Source organism: Mustela lutreola, chromosome 11 (genome assembly GCF_030435805.1).
Source record: "Mustela lutreola isolate mMusLut2 chromosome 11, mMusLut2.pri, whole genome shotgun sequence".
NCBI classification, from domain to species: Eukaryota; Metazoa; Chordata; class Mammalia; order Carnivora; family Mustelidae; genus Mustela; species Mustela lutreola.
The window spans coordinates 97,489,343-97,501,642 of NC_081300.1; the positions used below are offsets into that span (position 1 = coordinate 97,489,343).

Genomic DNA, 12,300 nt, shown 5'->3' on the forward strand with positions numbered 1-12,300 from the left:
GTCACTCACTGTCATCTTCCCAAATCCAGCCCAACACGCACATGTAAAGATCCTGCTTATCACCCAGGGTCTGACCTTGGTTCAAACCCTCCACAGGGTCAGGCCTTGGTTTCCTCCTGGGATCATCTGTCAGGAGACTCTGGGTGTAACCTCCCCGGGTGAGGTGACCCAGCACTCTACAGGCACCCACGGGACACAAGCATGGAAACACCTTACAAAGCATTTTCCTTTTCTGTACTTCTGTCTGCTCCTGGGTGCCCCTCCAGAGATGAGACAACTTTCAGGAATGCATATGGTAAGATACTATCAGAGAGCGAAGTCAGGGCAAAGAGAAAAACCGGGGACAAAGTACTGTAAAATCAGAATGAAGCGGGTAAAACAGAAACACAGACCAGAAAGACCAGACCAGACTGCTGAACACAGACTGCACATCTGGCTCCGAGTCTCCTGACGGCCCAAGCGAAGAGGGAACAAGACGGGTAGGAAGTGGCTCGTCCAAAATTGTGGACACCCCAGAGCACTGCCCAGAAGCAGTTTCAGCGACCACGTAGCGCCACACGGCAGGGAAATCGGTCCAGACTGCCTGCTGCCTCAACGTCCCCCCTTTGCCCACTGAATCCTACAACAGTCAGCTGTAACCAGAGCGTCAGCAACACTCGGCAAGAACAGTTAGCCAGGCCAACAGGAGGGACTTTAAGGGCCTGCTCGGTTTGACCCTTCAACTCACAGTCCTCTCTGGGCCCCCAGTTTCTTCAACAGCAAGAACCCCGGGAGGTCATGCTGAAGTCAGAAAAAATGAGATGGGCTGGCAGTAAAGACGTCAGGCCTCGCGAGGCCTTCGGGCCTCTGTCACAACCCCACAATTTTTCATCTATACCTTGAAAACAGACTCGGGCAACACCTTCACGCATGGGCATAGCTGTGTTCCAATAAAGCTTTCTTACGGACACTGAAATCTAAATTTCATTCAATTTCACAGATCACAAAATATTATTTGGTTTTTTTCTTTTTTCAGCCGTTAAAAAATACAAAAACCACTCTTAGCTTGCACACCCCAGAAAAACAGGAGGTGGGGGCCGCAGGAGTGGCTCAGTCTGTTGAGCTTCTGACTCTTGATTTTGGCTCAGGTCACCATCTCAGGGTCATGAGATCGAGCCCCGCATCAGGCTCTGCACTGGGCCTGGAGCCTGCTTAAGAGTGTCCCTCACTCTCTGCCCCTCCCACATCCCAAAAAATACACGGGAGGTGGGCTGGTGTCGGCCTGTGGGCAGAAGTTTGCTGACAGCTGCTCTATGTGTTCCGGAATGAGCTCCAAGATACGTTTTATTTTAGGGGACGAAAGCGAGACATGAACAAGGTGTGATATTATTCGTGTCCATCGAAGGCAGGCAGAGGCCCAGAGTGTCTCGGAGGGGAAACTTTACCTGTGCACGTCTGCCTCGGGGGGGCAGAGACTGGGAGGGCAGAAACCGGACGACTTCCCTGGACGCCTTTGTGAGCTGCTTGAACCTCCTAACAGACCCGTGCGGTTTCTCTCACAAAAGTTCGTTTTTATAAAGCCCCAAACAGGCGGCGGAGAATTTTGAGTGAATTACTTTTTAGTTTCTTCTATTTTTCCAATGACAATAGACAGCATCATTATGTCCCCCCCCACAACAACAAAAAAATTAATCTAGTTATTACATAATGCATTAATTATGTAGCAGAAAAAACTATGGAACACTTATGAGCAGCAGGCCTTCCTACCTATGTGCACTCATGAAAACAGACAAGGGGGCTTTGCAGACGATCCCCTCTGTGAGCCCAGCCAGGTTGGAGGTCCAGGCCCCAGAGCTCAGCCCTCAGGAGCGAGGGCTGCCCTCTCTTTGCAGGGACACAAGTGGGGAAGTCTGGGCACAGAGCTCCCAGCCTCGGGGACACTCGGGCCTACTGCCTCTAGGGCCAAGAAGAGAAGGCTCCGCCCGTGGTCTGAAAACACGTTTGGGTCTGAGTCCACAGAGAAGGCAAGGCACTGAAACCATGCCGCCCAAAGGGGACAGTGGCCACAGGCCACAGGGGGCTAGTTAAAATATTAAAATAAAATAAAAAATGGGATTCTTTTTTTTTTTAAAAGATTTTATTTATTTGACAGACAGAGATCACCAGTAGCCAGAGAGGCAGGCAGAGAGAGAGGAGAGAGGAGGAATCAGGCTCCCCACTAAGCAAAGAGCCCGATGCGGGGCTCAATCCTAAGATCCCGAGATCATGACCTGAGCCGAAGGCAGAGGCTCAACCCACTGAGCCACCCAGGTGCCCTAAAAAATGGAATTCTGTTCCTTGGTTGCAGTCACTTCAAGTGCCCAGGGCCACGTGCAGCCATGGTGCTGGACAGGATAGATCTAGAATGTTCCCCCCGCAGTCCCCCACGTCGCAGAAAGGTCGACTGCACGGAGCGGCCCCAGAGGCTGGTTGGGACGGGAAGGGGACAGTAAGATCAGGAGCCTGGGCAGGAGAAGGGCAGAGGACAGAGGAGCCTGGTCGGCACTAGGGTCAACCCGGGGCTGTCGGGCGGGTGGGGTGGGGGGAGGCTCCCAGATAGGACAGTGCCACGCTGGCACTGGGCAGAGACAAGACACACAGAAAAGGAAAAAAATCCATGCTAAGAGCCAAGCCCAGCTCCCATGCACAGACTCTGACTCCCTCCCTCCAGACCCGAGCTGTCTGATCAGGCAGCCATTAGCCACAGCCACATGTGGCTGTTTAAATTTAAGTTAATTAAAATGAAATAAAATAACCAGTTCAGTCGCGCTAGCCACATTTCAGGAGCTCAACAGCCCCCCCCCCCCCCCGTGCTAGGTGGCCACAGGCAGCGCGGGCGCGCACCACTTGTCCCCCACGGCCGGAAGCGGACCGCACACTGCTGGTCCACACTGTCCTCAGAAGTGGGCACGACTGCCTCCTTAAGGATAAGGAAACCGAGGCTCGAAGGTCAGAGACTTTGCCTGAGTCATTAGCTGATGGAGGCAGGATTTGAACCCAGGTCTGACTTCAAAGAAGCCCTTTCTGGAACCTGCACCCAGGCGAAGGGGAAGCCTGGCCCTCAGCTAGGAGATCCCCTCTGTCCCCAGTGTCACCCCTTCCCCGACTCTCCATGCTGCCCAAACCCTCCAAGTCCGCCAGACCCATGTCATCAAAACCTCAGCCTCCAGGGACAGAGGGAGGGGGTGGAAAATATCTGTCAATCACACCAACCAGCCAATAGAAAAGGAGCCTTCTCTCTGGAAGGCAAAAAGGCCAGGCCACCAGGGCTCTGGTGTAGGGACCCCAAGACCCTGCTCTGTTACAGCACCCGCCTTCTAAGCAGCCCTGTAGACAGAGGAAACATGGAACCAACCCGTCGGCGACAGCCCAGTACCCCACAGATCCCCTGTAGAATGCTTCTATAGCGAAGCATTGACGATCCAAAGGGGTAAGCCAAAATAATAAACAGCAACTCTGGCGACACACATCGGGATTGGGTCCTGACAGCAATAAAGACACCATCCCCATCTTACAGATGAGCAGACTGAGGCTCTGAGATGTTAAGCCGCTTGCCCAGAGTCAATAACAATTGAAAGCTGCAGACACAAACTCCAAACCCAGTGCTCACACTTCCTGCCCTGTAATCCTCTCCATGACCCCACCAGCCGTGAGCCATGCGCCCATCTTACAGACCGGGGTGCCCAAACTCGGAGAAGCAGGGGCCAGCCCCTGGGCGCACCACGTGTCCATGGCTAAGTCAGGACTTGAATGCATCAGAACCTGATCCAATGAGGATCAGAGACTAAACACTCCTGGTCTGTCCTCTACTGTGTGTTGAGGATGATTCTTTACGGTTCTAGGAAATCAAAGAGCCTCTCTCCAGGGTGCCTCGCCTGAGCCCGGGGAGATGAGTAACCATGATGATTTTGATCACTGTCAGCAAAAGCCACACTACTGCGGGATCTTGGGCTGGCCCGGGATCTTGGGCTGGCCCGGCCCCAGGACCCTCATCTGTAAAATGGAAAAAAAGCTGCCTTCCTCTTTGGGACCTCTCAAGGTCTCCTGCTACAGAAACGTCCCAGAGCCGTCCAGCCCAGCCCGGCCCCCTGTGCAGGAAACTCCAGGCCGCACTCCTTAGATGCCACTTTCTGGAGCCCCGTTATCTGCCCTGCTAAATAATTCAAAACCATGTTTTCATTTCAAAATAAACACAGCCGCCAGAGCCAATGCCAAATTTGCATGAATGTTTAAGATAAAATGAGACTTCAAAGAAACCCTGGGCCTGCCGCAGGCACTTTCCCCCTCCCCAAATCCCGGGGAGAACAGGTTCTCAGTCTCCTGCCCCCTGGGGCAAAGATCTATAGGTGCTGCTCCAATAAGAAACATAATTTCTTTCTTCCTAACCTGTGCAGCCGCAGCTGCAGAGGCACCAGCAAGACCAGGAACCATCAATTCCAGGTCTTCGCCCTCCTTCCAACATCCAAAGTGTGTGACCTTGGGCAAGTCACTAAACTCTGTGCCTCCATTTCACCATCTATAAAATGGGATCATGAGAGCAAGGACCTCACAGCGCGGTACCAAGAGTGAATGAATGTGGATTCCTGGTGAGGGCACAGCCTGGCACACAGTGAGCGTTTGACATGGCAGGGGGGGTCTCTGTACAGTATTTGCCTTTACAGTATCACTGCTTGACAGGGGATAAAATCCCTTGCCAACCCCCAAGGATCCTCAAAGGATGCCAGTTGACCCTTCCCAAGCATCATGTCCCTGGGGACCCCCCCAACATACCCCCATGGGACAAGGCCTCCTAAGATGACAGCCTGGCCCGCCCCTGGGCCCCTGGCCCTCCCCAGACCCCCTCCTGGCACCCTCCCCCGGGGGCCCTGGAGCAGGAATTACCAGCTCCCACAAGCTGTTCCCTCAGAGGTATCACCTGGGGAGGCGGCTGTTGGCGTCTGAGACATGAAAAGGAAACAGAGAAGGGAAAAACAGACACAAATAAAAGCTCTCAACCCTCTCTTGTCAGAGGCAGAGTGCCGTGGGGGTGCTTCGCGGGGAGAGCTGTGGGAGGGAAGGGCTGAGCTCTCCTGCCTGGGCCGCTTCTGCTTCTCCTGGACAGGAGCTCCTCTGGCTGGGTTCTCTGTAGGTGGACCCCCCCCAATCTCACAACCTCACCCAACAGGCCTCAGGTGGGGGTTGGGAACAGAGAACACCCCACAGTGAGGCAGAGGAGTGGAGGGGGGGGTGTCCCGGCCAGGCAGCCTGCTCACGCAGCCTGAATGGCAAGGCAGGCAAGGTGCTGGGGGCCCGGACTCCTGGGGCGGTATTCCAATGTGGGGGCAGGGGTGAGTGCCCCGACCAGCAGAGCCCCCACCCCCTTGCCCGGAGAACAATCCTTGCCCTCCTAGGGTCGCAGCTAGATGCGAATTTGCAGAGCTCCCAGAAATCTTTAGGAGGTGGTATAAGTATTATTAATTGGGGAAAAAGAACGGATTATGCCAAATAAATCCTTCCCACGTAGCCGAACCCTCGCCCAGGGAGGGGGGAGATGCGGGCAGCCCCAAGAGGGGTCTCCATCCCTCACCGGGACCTGACAGCCACATTACCATTTACATGGATTTATCAATAGTATTGATCCCAGAGCAAGCATAAATAGCTCAGTGGGAAGAGGCCAGGGCTGGGGCCCCCCGTTCAGCTCCCGCCCCCACGTCTGGGCACCGCAGACTCCCTGGGCACCCGGCGGCGGCGGCGGTAAATTTCCAAGCAGGGACAAGGCGGCGGCGGGGAAGCCAGACAGCGCCCGGGATACCCTCACCGCTCGGCACCTGCTCCAGGACCTGCGCGCACCCCTCCACCAGGCTCGGTCTTTGCATCTGCTCAATGGGCTGAAGGCACCACCGGGAAAAGCGGAGTGGGGGGCGGGGTGGGGGCTGGGGAGAAGAAAGCATCCTTCCTCCACTAGATCCCCCACTCCCCAGCAAAAGGCAAGTCGGCCCCGTCTCTCAAGATCTCTAGTTTGTTGGATTAAAGTCCAAGTTTTAGAACCTAGTAATAGTAATAATAACAACGAAGTGGTCATAGTAACATTCACACAAATAACGTTCTAGGGATTACCACTCTCGGTTCTCACAACAACCCTAGGAACTCGGGAATATGGTACCCCACTTTGCAGCTGAGAAGCCTAAGGCACAGAGAGGTTAAGTAATTTGTCCAGGGTCACGCTGCCAAGAAAGTGACAAAAGAAAGATTCGAACCCAGGGAGTTGAGTTGCAGAGTAGGCAGTGAAAGGCTGGCTATCCAGGCTCACATCTCTTCCTTTCTCTGATTGCTTCCCCCACCACATCCAAAACCAAAAAAAAAAAAAAAAAAAAAAAGGCCACCCACGACGAGGTACACAACAATGCCCTGGGACGCCCTCCCAGCTCGCGCCTGGCCCTGAGAGCCCCTTGTATCAAAGCAGCCGCGAGGACCCAGATCTCGTTTTTTTAAAAAAGGGCAAAGTCAAGGCCACCGATAACACATCCCAACGTGTGGAGAACTCCCCCAACCAGCCCACAGGGTTCCTCTCCCCTTCCCACCTCCCCCCCCCCCGCCCTCCCTCACACATCCTTCCTCCAAATCTGCAAAAGGGGGAAAAAAAATAATCATAATAAAACCAGTTCTCACCAACAGGGGGGAGGAGGAGGGGGAGGAAGGGAGGAGGCTGAGCCGACAGAACAGATCCGCCTCCGCTCCCTGCACCAGACCCTCGCAGAGCCGAGCCGGAGCGCGCGACAGGCGGCGGGAGGACACTAGCTTCCAAAAAAATAAACCTACAATGTAAAAATAACGCCGGGCGCCCCACGCTAATTGGGCCCGGGCGACGGCAGCTCACAGGTACAGCATGTCTCTCCCTCCTCCCGCCCGCCCTGCCCTCTCTCCCTCCCTCAGGCTTTTTTCTGCAAGCGCCTGGGGTGAGGAAGGCGCGCCCCACGAGTGCCCCCCACTGCAGGTCTCCGGGGAGGCTCCCCCAGCACTAGGGCCTGGGGCCTCCGGGTCCAGCCCAAGTGGGATCAGCTCTGAATTCCAACTTCCCAAACTAGTGGCATCCCAAGTATCCGCACAGCCCGGGGGAGGGACCAGGAGGCGGCCCAATGAGGCGTCACCAGCCGCGGGAGGCAGGCCCAGACAGCAGGAACACCAGCCCGCGGGGGAGGGGGGAACGAGGGGCGCCTCTCCCGGAGGGGACCCCCCCCCACCCAGTGCCCTCTGCTCCCTCGCTCAGGAGCTGCCCCCGCCAGCCCCCGGCCCCAGCTGGCCGGAACCCGCCATGCGCCCTTCCAGAGCGGCCAGGCCGGGGAGCACGGGGTGCCATCTCCAGGGGCTCCCCAAGCCCGCGCTGCCTGCTGGAAAATAAGACGCAGTGTCACCCCCAAGCCTGGGTCTACTTGGGGAGGAGGGAGGCGCAAGGCGGCCATGCCCACAGGGCCGGGGCACACGGTGGGGGGGCTGCCCGGCGCAATTCCAGGGCGTCCCCCCGCCGGTCCACCCCCACGCCACTTCCCTCCTTCCCGCCCCCTCGCAGGGCAGCTGGAGTTCCCCTAAGTTCCCCAGCGCCCCGACGCATGCGGGCCGCAGTGCCTATGGGGCGCCTCGCTCCCTAGCAGGCCACCCCCCGAGAGCGCAAACTCAGGAGTGCAGGGGCCCCGCCAACTCCGCCGCGTGCGCCGCCCGATCTTCCCCTGATCCCCCGGAAGCGCGCCCCGCGCCTCCCCCCGGCCCTCTGCGGGGACCCCCGGCCCCAACTCACCTCGCTGAGGCGGCGGCGGCGGCGCCCGGGCTCGGGGCGCGCTCGGGCCGCTGGGGCGCTCAGGCAAGTGGCGGTGCCGAACGGGCTGGGGGCGCGCAGCAGGCCCGGCCTCCAGCCGGGGCGCGATCCTCCCGCCGCCGCCTCCTAGGGCGCCTGCCCAGGGTCCCCGGCCCGCAACTTGGAGCGCATCGCGCGTCGCAGGGCGCGGGCGCACGGCTCGGGCGGGGCGCGCGCGGACGCGGGGCTCCGGTGCGGCCCGGCCTGCCCGCGGCTCCGCTCCCGGGCGGCGGCGGCGGCGGCGGCGGCGGTGCGGCGGCGGCGGCGGCGGCGGTAGCGACGGCGGCGGTGCGGCGGCGGCGGCGGCGGCGGCGGCGGCGGCGGCGGCGGTGGCGGCGGCGGCGGCGGCGGCGGCGGTGGCGGGAGGGGGAGGAGGGGGCGGGGCGGGAGCCCGGGAGGCGGTGGCTCGGCCTCCTAGCTCCCGACTCCCCGCCCGCACCGACGCGCCCCGGCCCGGCCCCCTCGGGCTCCTTAAAGGGCCCGCGTCGCCTCCCGGGCACTGGGCGCACCCGCGCGCGCGCGCTCACGTTGCCCCCCCCCCGCGCGCGCACACACACACACCCACCCTCACACTTGGGCGCGACGCCGTTTCTTTTTAGCAGCTCCGCGAAGGAGGAAGGAGGGGGAAAGCGCCTCCCCGTCCCACCCCTCCTCCTTCTCCTGTGGGGCTCCGAGCCCTCCTCCTCCTCTTCAGCCCCCAGATACTTAACTGGAATCGCGTTTCAGCTATTAAATGATAACTCCAGAGTGGTGGGTGGGTAGGGAGGGGGCGTCCGGGGAGGGCCACCCGCCGATGCGCAGGGACGCGCGTGGGGGAGCCCACTCAGTACTGCAGCACACAGTAGAGAGCCCACGTCTCCGCGACGGGCTTACGCGCCTTGGGCCTCGCGGGACAGCAGATGTGGCCCAGTGATCGCACGGGGAAACTCACAGCGCACCGCAGACGTGCGTGTAGCCTGGGGCATCGACTCAAGTGTAAGATCACCCACAGGTAAACACGGGACACGTACACACAAGTTGCACACGCAGTCAGGCACACACACCAGAATGTCTCTTTCCCGAGGGCAGGGATTTCTGGCTGTTTCTACATGGCCTTTTCACACAGTAGGGACTCCATAATGTGTGGTTGAGGGAACACCCATTTGGAGACCCCAGGGGACACAAATGCATGGACTTGATGCCGCAAGCCTGTGATACCATCCACAGGGACACACACACCCTCACAAGCCCAGACGGCACAAGCATGTGGGGTCGCAGACACGCACGTGAACAGTCCTGGGCCCGCTCCCAGGAACTCACAATCTCCAACAAGAACCCTTCTGGCCCCCTGCCGATTGTGCGTCCCCGGTGACCCCTTCCCAGGTGGCCCTCCCAAGCTAGGGGAGATTTTTTTTTAAAACAGCAGAGGGCACTGGGAGCCCCAGGCCTGGAGCCTCCCTCCTCCTCTCCTTTCCCCGAAGATGTTGGAGAGTTTGAATTTTTGTTTTCAGTTCAGCTTTCCTTTTTTGGAGCGAAGTCTCAGCAGATTCAGTTCTGCCATCTGCCAACATCTGAGAACCCCTAGGGGGAGTGGGGAATGGCTGCGGTGGGGAGGCGGCCATGCGGTTTCCAGGGGCCCCACGCGTGCCTCCTGCCAGCAGGCGGGGTGTTGCCCGCCTCCCCTGTAGCAATTTGTCCTTCTCTGCCCCCTCAGGCTGCTCGTTTTCTTTTTATTGAGGGGAAAGAGGGAGCACCTGGGGCTGACCAAAACCTGGAAAAAGGGGAAGTGCGTGTGCAGGGAAGAGAGGTTTGGAACGAGAAGGGGGACATCAGCGGCCCCTTCGCATCCTGGCCCCACCAGCTCCACAGCTGCCAACCAGACCGTGGGAATCCACAGGCAAAACGCCAGCCCGGCAGAAGGAAGGCCTAGCCCTCTGAAGGGCCGGGGGAAGAGAGGGCAGGGCAGAAGGGGGCCTGGGAAGCCCTCCTCAGCCCTCCTCCCCGCCCCCCTGTGTCACCTGAGACCGCTCCTGACATCTGCACTTCAAAGAGATCTGCTCTGGGATTTGGCACTGGAGGAGGAGGGTGTGGGGTACCGTCTTCGGAGGTTCCCTTGCCCAGCTTCTGCCTCCCAGTGGTGGTCCGGGGGCTTTGGCTGAGGCTGTGAACATCGGAGTGGGGCAGACAGGCAGGGGGATTGTCGCATGGGTCACTTGGAAACCCCTCAAAGGAAGCCAAGGACGGACTCAAACGTCAGTGTCCTCCGGACCAGCCATGTTACAGACGGAAAAATATAAGGACATGTCCTCAGGATCTCACAGGTTCCCCCCAGAAACCCTCAGAGGGTGGGTTCCTAGGATGGACTCCACATTACAGATAGGGAAACTGAGACCCAGAGAGATTAAGAACCTTCTGCTAGTGATTCCACATGGGCGCCAGAAACCATGGGGTTTCGAAGGGATGAACTGCGAGTCTCAGCTGAGTCCCTGCCCTCCCGAACTCCTCCCCTCCACCCCCCTGCCTACCCGCGGAGCCCCCCACGCCCCTCCCCTCCTGCCACAGATCAGTACCCAGCACCCCCGCACCCCCGTTGCTAGTCCTCAGCACTGCACCATTTGCTACTGGGCTCTGAGCAGCAAGCAGCCTCAGGGGTTCTCATGTAACTAATGGGAACAACAGCTTTGAAAAATTGCCAAAGAACACTCCGCCCCAAAGAGCCTCCCTGGAGGGCCCTTAGACACTGGGCTGGGATGGGGGTTAATAATAATGCTAGCTCAGAGCCTCCCAAACATCTCACCGTGAGGGAAAGACTGTCAATATGCCCATTTCATAGGTGAAGAGATTAAGATCAAGGGAACTCGCCCAAGGACATTGGGCCACATACAGTACATGGGTCCCGAGCAGCTGGAAACAGGTGAGAAATCCAAGGGACAAATTCTGCCCTTAGGCTATGTTCCTACTATAATTTCGAATCATTCAACCATTCCCTTCTAAATAATTAGCAGACTAGTCAAACTCATTCCTGCCTCAGGACCTTTGCATTGGCTGTTTCTCTGCCTTAGAGAGCCGTCTTCTAGCTTCTGGTCCCAGTTCAATGTCACCTCCTTAGAGAGGCTCTCCCTGATCCTCTATCAAAACTCCCAAGGCACTAACTAACTCATTACCCTATATATTTTCTTCACCATTTATCACCACCTAAAATTATCCTGAGTATTTGTCACATATATTGTCTTCTGTCACCAGAATGTCAGGTCCATGACAGCAGAGACCTCATCTGTCTAGCCCACTGCTGTATCGCCAGCACACAATAGACAGCAGTTAAAAAGTGTTGACAATAAATGAGCAGTGAATAATGAATTCAGGCAACACGGAAGGCACTGGCTGGGTATCAGGCTTGGCCTTGCAGAACCCGGACTCAGGTGGGAATGATTGATTCCTGCATCCCAATTGTCTAGCACTTGTCCCTCTGGCGTATAACACGGTCAAGTCTTCACTTCTCTCCACCATCTCAGCCTCTGGGTAGGTGGGGGGGATCCAGCACCCAACCCCGGACCTGACACCCAGGAGAAACCCATTCAAGCTAAGAGTCCATATGGACAACCATGATGTCTGATCAAACTCTCTGCCCTGAAAGAATGCCACCTGGACAGGCCTGGAGGAGAGCCCAGGCCAGAGGGCATGATGACCTGAGCCTCCCTGCCCCCAGCATCCCCACAAGCCTTGGACTGGCCTTCAGAACACAAGCAAAGGGAAGCCCTCACTCTCTGGGCCTCTACCAGGATACCCCAAAAGGCACCCTGATGAACATTCACAGGACAAACATTGCATGCCCACCAGAACCACATGCACAGGGAAAATCTTTACATATAGAGTTCATACTTTAGACATGCTTTAAACCACGGTTGCACACTTGAAAGCCCACGGAGCCTGGCAGGAACCACAAGCCAGGGACTGACGGGGAGGTGAGTAACAGAGACAGGTGGGGCCTGTGGTACACCCCTACGCCCGTTCCCAGGCTGTCCTAGTCACCCTTGGTTTAAAACACAAGTCAGCCAGGGGCGCCTGGGTGGCTTAGTGGGTTAGGCCTCTGCCTTCGGCGGGCTCTCTGCTCAGCAGTGAGCCTGCTTCCCTCTCTCTGCCTGCCTCTCTGCCTACTTGTGATCTCTCTCTCTCTCTGTCAAATAAATGGATAAAAATCTTTAAAAAAATAAAAATTAAAAAAAAATAAAACACAAGTCAGCCAAACCAAACACCAAATGCCTGGGTGGGCTGCCCTCAGCAGGTGCCGGTGACCACCGGCATTCAGCGGTAGGTGACCACCTACAAAGTGTAGGTGCTGCTCAGGCCAATCTTCCACTCAGCCACCGGTGGTCCCTACCCAAAATAGAGGGGTCGAATGGGCACAGGAAGTTAGAAACTTCCTTAGTGAACAAAGGACCCTCTTGCAAAATCATAAGCAGGAGGAGGGAAAGCCT

The 12,300-nt window shown here is 57.6% G+C and overlaps 1 protein-coding gene across 22 annotated transcripts in view; it reads right to left on the bottom strand.

The window, feature by feature from the left end:
• NCOR2 (nuclear receptor corepressor 2) overlaps positions 1-7,900 on the bottom strand; it is a 206,078-nt gene extending 198,178 nt beyond the window's left edge. For 7 of the 22 annotated variants that reach the window (XM_059139540.1, XM_059139541.1, XM_059139537.1 and 4 more), the window contains exon 1: positions 7,790-7,897. The gene's annotated coding sequence lies outside the window, so the exon portion shown is untranslated. Of the gene's footprint in view, positions 1-7,789 lie in introns of all 22 variants that reach the window. The other 15 variants (XM_059139529.1, XM_059139522.1, XM_059139523.1 and 12 more) reach the window with 6 other exon arrangements.
• Positions 7,901-12,300: the final 4,400 nt, after the last annotated feature.